We start from the raw sequence: 9,470 nt of genomic DNA, 5'->3' as shown, positions 1-9,470 counted from the left end.
TTATGAAAAAAATTATCAGTGCAACTGAAATGTCTGCATGGAAATGCTTTAGGACATCTTTGTCCTGCTCCAAAGTAACGCTATTTCAATAGACACAAAGGAACCAGCAGTTCATACTAGAATTTATAAGAGCCCATTTATTTAAAGCGTAGGACACAAACTGGCTGGGTTAAGACAACTTTTTACATCTAAAAAAAGTGAAATATAAAAACTAGACAATAGGGTCATAATTAATGCAACGCCTGCCCTCAAAAGTAGACGATTTGCTGGACAGCAGAGTGAGAGCGGCAGAGTTTCCTCTTTGCGGGCAGGAAATACCAAGCAGCGCCAGGCAGCTGCATTAGCATAGTCCCACACAGCCAGTTATCTGAAGTGGGATTTAATTAGTTATTTCCCTGCCAGCAAATGAGGAAATGATCAGCAAGCCAAAATAAGCCAGAGACAACAGGGCTCAACCAACCGAATGGTTGTGTGTACACACACACACACACACACACACACACACACACACACACAGGCTTGACTATTGTACCTCCATGTACAACATTAAGACAAAGAGTGGTGTCGTGTTTTTGTTTTTGTTCGTTTTCTTATTACTTGTCGTTATTAGCCTCTCAATCGCGTGCATTTCATTTGCATCCATTTCAATGCAATCCAATCAACACTTCTCATCTCCCGACCGTGCCAAACACACCTTTCTCTCACGGTTTATAGCGGCTTCTGTAAACTGGATTCAACCGTTTAATATTTCATTAGGAGAGTTGGTAGGTTGGAAAATCGGCCTCCCCCACGTCCTCCCCCTCTCTGCACCATGTCTCTTGGCGTCTCTAGCTGGCCACCGTCGTAATAAGGGCCTTGGCAGCATCCTTCCCCCCCGGGGACCGATAGGAAGCGCGGGGTACAGGTACAACGGAGAAAAAAGAAGCTTTTAAAAGATGCACCTGATCTTGCAGCCCAGCCCCCGTGCTGGACGGGGAGGGGTGTCTGAGGTAACTAGCTTTTTAAAATATGCAGGAAGCCCCCCAAGGAAAGATAGATGAGTCATGGCTATAACATGACACGATGCAACAAAGGGCTGAAATATTTAGGCAAGAAGCAGAAAACAGCCCACTTTACTCCGGCGAGACAAGGGAGGAGCTAAATATTTCACAAGCGGCGCGCGGTAACAATCTTGAACATTTCACGGTGGCATCTTATGGGACCTGACCCAGCAGAACAGGGCTCGAGGGGGAATAAAAAGCCAATGATGTCCGCGATGGGCGAGCGTTCGAGAGTGAGGCGATGTCGGGCTCCAGACCCCAGGGCGAGGCGGTAATTAGAGACTTGGCAGAGAATCGCGGGGGGAAGGCCTGCGGTGTTCAGCACATCACATAAGCAGTGACCTAGAAAACAAAACAGAAAAGAAACCCACAAAGATCACTCTCCGCGGTGCAGGGTGCCAGCCAAGCTCCTCCCGCCGGCGGCCGCCCAAGGGGACGCGCTCATCAGACGCTATGGTGGCCCCTGTCCGGGGCATCTGACAGTCGGTAAAGGCGACAGACAGGCGTGTGAATGAGTAAGAGGTGTCGCTCGAGTGTTTTGGCGAGATGGGAGGTGTCGCTGGAGTTAACGTTGCCTTTGACCCCCCCCCCCCCCCCTCTCAAAACGACACGAGCTGGTGACAGGCAAATTATTTTTATCCTCATTCGGCGTGGCCAATTGCGGGCCGCATTACGGCGTCATTAGGATGTTGCTTCGCATTAGAATCCTGCCCTTCAACAACTGCTCTCTTTTAATTGGCTGTTTAATCGCCTGTATTGTCAGTGCAAGTTATGCTTCATGTCAAAATGTTTCAAAGTCAAGTCTGCTGCAGAGGACACGAGAGACTCAGACGACCATAAATTACTTAATCTGACATTAATGAGAAAGGCTTAACAAGGAAATATGGTAATAAACACATTTTAAAGAAATAACATTTGGATTTTATTTTTTTCCTGCAAATATGGAAATGCAGTGGTGCAGTTCAGTCTAGAGGAGCCACAGCGACATCCTACATCCGGAGCAGAAGATGTGGGTATCAGTGTCACCCGCCTCACTGATGTTCAGTCTCTATTTCAAATGTTACAGATAAGGATAAGGCATCCTAGGATGATGGTTTGATCATCTATTCCACATATTATTCAAAAATGCATTAAAATGTATGACAATAAAATACTGACATTTTATTATTTTGATTTATTCAACATATTCAACACAGGTTATATGAAATTAAAAGCAACTAAAAGAATTAAGTGCCTGGATTCCAGACCGATTTAGAGTCTATGTTGGAGTTTTTCACCAAAAAAAATCACAATGACCTGACAACTGCAATTATTAAAAAAAAAAATTATAATCATTTTATCGAAGTAAAAAATTGCTGAATGTTGAGCAATTTAGATGCAAAATGCAAATCTCCTGAATTCTGTGTAAATTCTTGGGTCTACAGCAGGATAACCTGCTGTGCCCTCTGACCTTTCATCTCCTCGACATGTTCTAATGAGCCGATGGGAGAGGGGAACACGGCAGCCTCCATTAGTGGCCGAGCAGAAGCGCCACCGCTGGGCCTCCCCCACCAATTAGCGCCGCTGCGGCGTCTGATTGCGGCCGGTCGTGCAGAGACCGGGACCTTCAGCATTTTAATTATGCTCCTCTTCCCGGACACAAGGCATGCAGAATATTTCTTTTAATGAGTTGTGATGCTGGGATACTGTTCACTTCAGCATAAGCAGCATGACTGCCGGATGCTTTCAGAAGAAATTTTACATTTGACAACAGATAGGTTTTTAATTTCGTAAAAGTTTGAGAAGATTTAATCTCAAAATCACTGTGCTCTACCCTAACAGCTAAGTATGAATGTATGACAAGACCAAAATTCCCTTACTTACCAAATGGGACAAAATCAGCCTCCAAAAAAACACCACTAATTCTAGACACCCCATTCTTCAGAATGATGACCCTAATTCCGACCCTTAGCAATAGCAAATAGTTTGAGCAGTTTTCGAACACTAATGAAAATATTAGTATTATTTTCATGTGTGCATGTGTAACTGAACAGTGTGCATTTGTAAATTATTGTTTGCAGAATTCCTCATTATATGTGATCATTGTTATTATTAAAATACTTTTATTTAGCTGTGTCGTGATGAAGGTAGTGATGAATTTGATGAAGTTGTTTCTGACCGTCGAGGATTGTCAGTGTGTAACTCTTTAGGTGTGTATCAGGTCATTTGAGGGATATTTTTGGTCACTATGGGGACGTGTGGATTTTCTTGTTCTCCTATTGGCTCAGAGCAAAAGCTCACCACCAGACAGTGTCCCACTGTTCCCTCTCATCTCCCCCGTGGACGTGCATCATAGACTCCACATTAATCACAGTACTGTCGGTTCCCCCTCCACCCGTCTCAATTTATTCACGTCCCCTTCCTTCCTTTACTGTGAATCACGGCTAATTAGGCAAACCTGATTTTCATAAAAGCTGGTGGGCTTTGGTTTGAGGAGACAAAGCATTTTTTCTCCCCAACATTTCAGATTCCATCTAAGATCTGAAATTTTATAATGTAGATTATATATACAATAACTAGACCAAAGCATACATTTTATCTTATAAGACCAAAGAGTCAGCCACTTCAATATAGTGTATGAAGTGCCATAGATTCTAATTATGATGATGGAGTCATTATACTTGTACGTTGTAATTAATATTTTATGTTCACTGTTGTCCACACATACAAACATTTTCGAAAGCCTCTGAATCTGGACTTAGTTGTACATGCACCAGTACATGCACTACAACAGTCAACACCTGTGTGTTCTTGAAGGGAGTTCTACTAATTCACACACTTACATCATCTCTGGCTGTGACAGGCTGAGGACGCAAGCTCCTGACTCAGATGCTCCTGGATTCATGTATGCGGGTGAGCTGAGCAAACAAATCCAAAAACCCCATCACCTGCTCTGTGTGTCGAGGGACAGGAAGCCGGGAGAAGGGGAAGCAGACATAGTGAATCCATACTCTTTCATATTTAGGCAGGACCCCCTGGACCGAGACCTGCAAACTCCAGATGGTGGCGTGTCTATTACTGAGGATCCCACTGTGAAAGGTGCCCACGGGGGGAAGATCAGCCGGAATCTGGCATACGTTTGTGGCGTGGGCATTCCTTTAAAGGTATATCTCCGCTGGCACTGGATGCCCCAACAAAGGGAACAGGATCAGGGGGGAGATCCTTAACAGCGACGTGGCTTTAATCTTTCATCGAAAAATTCAAGCTCTAATTAGGGCGTGGTAGGAGACCTGACATCTTAGAATATAGAAAAACTGAGAATTTGCATATGCATTACTCAAAATATACATATAAACATTGTTCTTGATACACTAGTTGCAAGTATAAATCATCTTAACCATTTGGAAAAAGCAATACGCTGTCAATTTGAGGCAGTTCTTAAGATAGATTCCATATTTTATTTTACAATGAAAAGGATCAGTACCTGGACTGTCACTTCTGCACCTCTGGTCATTAATTTAGTCAAATCATGAAAATAACTGTACAATGGTGTTTGGAATTGACTGTGTGCTTATAAAGACATTTAATATTTGATTATGTTTAATAGACTTCACAAACACCCTGAAGAGCATTGTCCTTTTTCCCTCTGACTCGCACCCTGATATGAAGCACCTGCAATAAATGATTTACGCAGAGTTTATATCCACAAGCACTCAATACAGAGCGGCTGCTCAGCCGTATCACCCGGGGGGGTGGAGTGTGGCCGAGAATTTTACAAAAGAGCAAGCAAGCGTGGCGAAAAAGCATCACCGCCAAAGGTCATCTCCCCCCACAGGGTCTCCTGTGATATTTTCATTATTGAAGGGAAGGAACTGCGCCGCTATTCGCTCGGCTGCAATCAGCCAGGGGTGTCGTGCGGATCCGTGCAGGCAAGAGGTGTGGGGAGGAAGGGGCGAGCACCATTCACACTCCCTGACTGCGGGCTTTAATCAGATGGACTTTGTTTTGTTAGATACAGCGTAATCTCTGTTATCTCCATGCTGGTCTGTAATTGAATTCTTCTGGGATCATCAGAATGCTGCGCTATTAAAAGCCTCTAATCTCTTTGTCTCAGAAAAAGCCCTGAGACCCAGGCAGCAGTGTGGGCTCCATGAAGATCCCCCCAAATACCCAGTCCATGGTTTAGGGATTTTCATTTTTGCAGAGCGCCGCTGGAAATTGTTCGAGCGTAAATAACTTTGCTGGAAGTGGTTCAAAGATCATTTTAAAGACTTTTTTTGGCTTTGAGGAGAGAAAGTTGTCCCATGGAGAGACTTGTTTTATGATTCCGTCCAGACAATCGCAGCTCAGGAAGTTTAATTCAAGCTGATTTTTGGCAATGTCCATCTAACACAGTAGGCTGGACATCCATGAAGAACCCCCTTAAAGGCATTTCTCTCACTGGATTGTGGGAAAAACTAGTGCATCTGAAAATATTTGAATACAGCAGAAAATGTGTTTTCATAATTGACATAGAACAGGTATTTATTACATATAAAGTTAATTTCATGTTGTAGAACATGAACTTCAATTGAAGAAGGATTCACAATACAGAAACGAATTTGTCAAATGAATAAATTAAGTATCTTCACTTCACATTTTACCTTTTTGAATTCAAATTATATTACATGTATCACAATATTATTTTTTTTTACATGAACTTATGGATTGTGCCGTATTCATGTGCACTTCAGCAGGGAATGCTGCTTCTCCCTGCTAACTCCTTCTAGGTTCATCCTACATGAAGTTCTGCTGAACAGCAGCATATGATGAACAACTTTCCTCATTTCCACCATTTCCTCACCTGACTCTGACATGCTGTATGTTCTGACCACATTCTGTGCCAAATTTCAAAAGAAAATGATATACATTAAAACAAAAGCTCTGGACAAAAAAACTAAATGTTAATATGAATATTTTAACCCCATCAGTCCTGAGGGGCAGGGTCAGGGGGAGGATGATATGATGGAATAGTAGCAGAATTTAACATGTTTAGTGAGGTTTGGCTACATTTTTGGGGAGTAGTGGTGTTCCGGTCAGCTCAGGATTCACTACATGCCTGGCATCAACGGGAAAGAACAGCTTCCCTCCTTTCAAACAATATCCCAAATGAATGGGTGGAACGAACAGGAATGCCTAACGGATGCGTTTGCTTTTACTGAGTGAATGGTCTTATGTTTGTAGTCTCCTCCCAGATCAATTTGCTCTTGCACCTGTGTACATATTTCAATATTGTTTCAACCATGCTTTATATCACACTTATGTTATATCACTGTTATGAAAAACCACAGAACATAAAGGGAATCAAACCCTTTGAGGCTAACATAAAAGTTAGTAAGCCAGTTAGTATGGAAATTGCCTGCATTATAGGAAGCTCCTCACGGTCTGCAGGACACCTATGACACCGACCCACAGCAAACACAACAGACGTCAGCCAGCATCTGGCCCGGTTGACAGTTCACAACAAGAACTGAAAATTGCTGTTCTCCAAGTATTGTTATCCCACAACATGATTGAACAATTTGGACAAGATGAATGGGTGAAAATGATCATTTCCAGATGTGCAAAGCTGGTAAATCGGCTGATAGGTGTATTATAGGGCCAACAAAACACACAGAAACACTACAAGAGGGTTAAATGCATTTATAGGTACTATACTGCATTCAGGAAAAAAAAAAAAGAAAAAAAACATAAAACCAAAATATCTCATTAAATCTGCCTAATGAAAATGTCCAATTAGTTCATTTGCAGCTAATTATCCTTGAAGGATAACGTCGAATGAGTGAGGAGAAACGAACCTCAGAACGCAGCTTAGTTTCCCAAATGTTATCAGAGGGAAAAAATATCTCTGTGGCATTCAATTCACATCATGAATGCATAATCCGGTTCAGTATTAGAGCTTGACTTTTGCCACCAGCGTACACTGCACCCCGACTCCCTTCCTGCGATTTGCACAATGCGAAACAATGCTGCCGGAATTGAAGTCACGCAGAGGTCACCGGCTCCCTCATGAGGCGCATATGAATGTTCTGCGCCCACCGAGCGCGAGGGAGGCGCTGAGGAGGAGCGATAGGGGAGGATGAGAGAGCAGATCGAAATGTGCAAGCACACAATAGAACACAACTGATAATTAAATGGCCATAAAGGTTTCAGTGCGCCGCCTGGAGATTGTGGCTTGCAAACGTGTCCATTATTTATGCAAGGCGCTAAACTGGCTCCTGTTTGGGCTTCTCTGCGTCGGGTGGGGCATGTAGTGCCAGGCGCTCAGATCGCAGGGCCGTTCCAGAGTCGCACGAAAAAACAGATACAAGCCCACACCTACCAAATATTCCATCCAGACCCTTACAAAACAGTCCTATCATATTTTTTGAAAGAAAATATTGTGCACACGAATAAAGGTGAAAGAAAGAGCTGAAATCTGTAGGAAATTTACAGTGAATTTTTAATGTAATACCTATTGCCCATAGGATGCCTAAAAACTGTGGGATCCTTAGGTTTGGGGAGAAATATTCATTATATGATACAATAACATTAACATAATTCCAATAGATTTTCCGGGAATTTTTTTCAGGGAGCAGTCTGAATCTGAAAATAAATGTGGGCCAGCGTGGCATCTGTAGGGCCCTGCGGGTGGCGCAGCTGTCACACATCTGTAGACAGGGGTTTTGGGGTTAGAAGTATAATAGTGTATGCTTCTTGTTTTTTTTTTTTAACGGGCCGCTGGCGGTCAATTGGTGAGCGGAGCGTGCGCCGCGTGCCCCCGTGACCCCGTCTGATTGACAGAAATGGCGCGGAGCATCCGTTGAGATGGGGATGGTCTTTTTTTTACTTATTTTTGAGTCTGTGGAAATGTGGTGCTCCCGGTGATGCTCTATTCCCTCCTTGCTCTCCAAACAAGCTCATTAAAGCGTGCGTCGGCTGACATCACGCCCCCGTCTCTCCGATCCCACGTAGTTAGGCGCGCGCCGCGGCGGGCCCGCTGATGAGGGTGTCACGGCGTTACCCCAAAACAAGTCTTATTAAGAGTTCAGTCTTCTTCTCTCCTCTCTTCCTCCCCCACCCCACCGCTTTTTTCGGCGCTAATTAGCTCGCGTTCTCCTCTGTTCTGCGCGTCCCCGCTTGCATCTCAAAGGGAGACGGATATGATTTTTCTTTAACCCAAAGGCCAACTTAATCAGTTGAATTAATGACTTTATTACCTTGTTCGGCTCCAGGGCATGCAACACATTCCTGCAATGCTCTCTGCAGTGTGAGTGTGTGTGTGTGTGTGTGTGTGTGTTTCCTTTCTATTTGCACACGCCACCTCCTTCCTCAGAGGAGTACTTAATGCTGGAAATGAAGAAAGGACAGAGAGACACAGGTTACAGCAGTGCACATCTATACACTCTACTTCTATACACTGGCTCATCCAGAAATGAGTGAAAATGGCTCTGAAATGGCAGAGCCCACAATGGACGAGTGAGCTGTGCCTGTGTGTGTGTGTGTGTGTGTGTCTGCCACAGCTTCTTACTTCCTCGAAACACAACGTCCAATTTCCTTTCCAATTCTCTCTTCTTAATCTTCTCGGAAGATGCTCTATTTGACATTTTAATTTTCCAACCTCTGCCTGTACTCACCTACAGCTCACTATGTTCACGTTCAAGCAGCAAATGAAACCACACCGCAGAGCCATGGCCACCATAATGGAAAGGGAAATGAGAATAGCACAGAAAAAAAATGGAAAAAGATAATTATGTTTTTTTTTGTTGTTGTATGTATTTATGTGCCTGAGCCCAATTTTCATTCATTAGGCCTGTTTCTAAAATTTGACTTTAATGCCTGAAATCACATACGTAATCTATAAATCTAAAGAAAGCTGAAACTAGGCACATTTGATATTGTGTTTTCAGTTACCACATGATTTTGCTGCACTAATTTGCCAGTTTTTGGTGAAAAACCTATGCACCGTTGTATTTTTGGGAAAGTGCAATTTCTCTGTAGATGTTTAAAGATGATCTAGAACAAAATATCTGTCTGTGAGTCCGAGTGCACCTTTTCCAACAATGCATTATGGGTTGTTGTTTTTTTCTGCCTCCTTTCTCTGACATATGACTTTGCAGGTTGCCAAGTCTTTTCCTGCAGTCGCGAGCAGTGGCCTTCCCACAGGACTCATTAGGCAATTACACCTGCACTACTGCTGCTTAGCATGGGGAGAAAAGTACCTGCGTTCTCCACATCAAACACTTCCTCCCTCTTTCTGCCACGCCGGTGCGGAGTGATTGGGAGAAATTATTCATAACCCCCCTTAACACACACGCTCCCTCCCCCTTTGCTGCTCAACAATACAGAATTGCAAATGAGCTCCTGGCAGAATCCAATTAATTGGCGGGCCTCACGCGCTCATCAAAAAAAAAAAAAAAAAAAAAAGAGAAG

This window comes from Denticeps clupeoides, chromosome 5 (genome assembly GCF_900700375.1).
Source record: "Denticeps clupeoides chromosome 5, fDenClu1.1, whole genome shotgun sequence".
Classification (NCBI taxonomy): Eukaryota; Metazoa; Chordata; class Actinopteri; order Clupeiformes; family Denticipitidae; genus Denticeps; species Denticeps clupeoides.
This window is presented reverse-complemented; position numbering follows the sequence as displayed.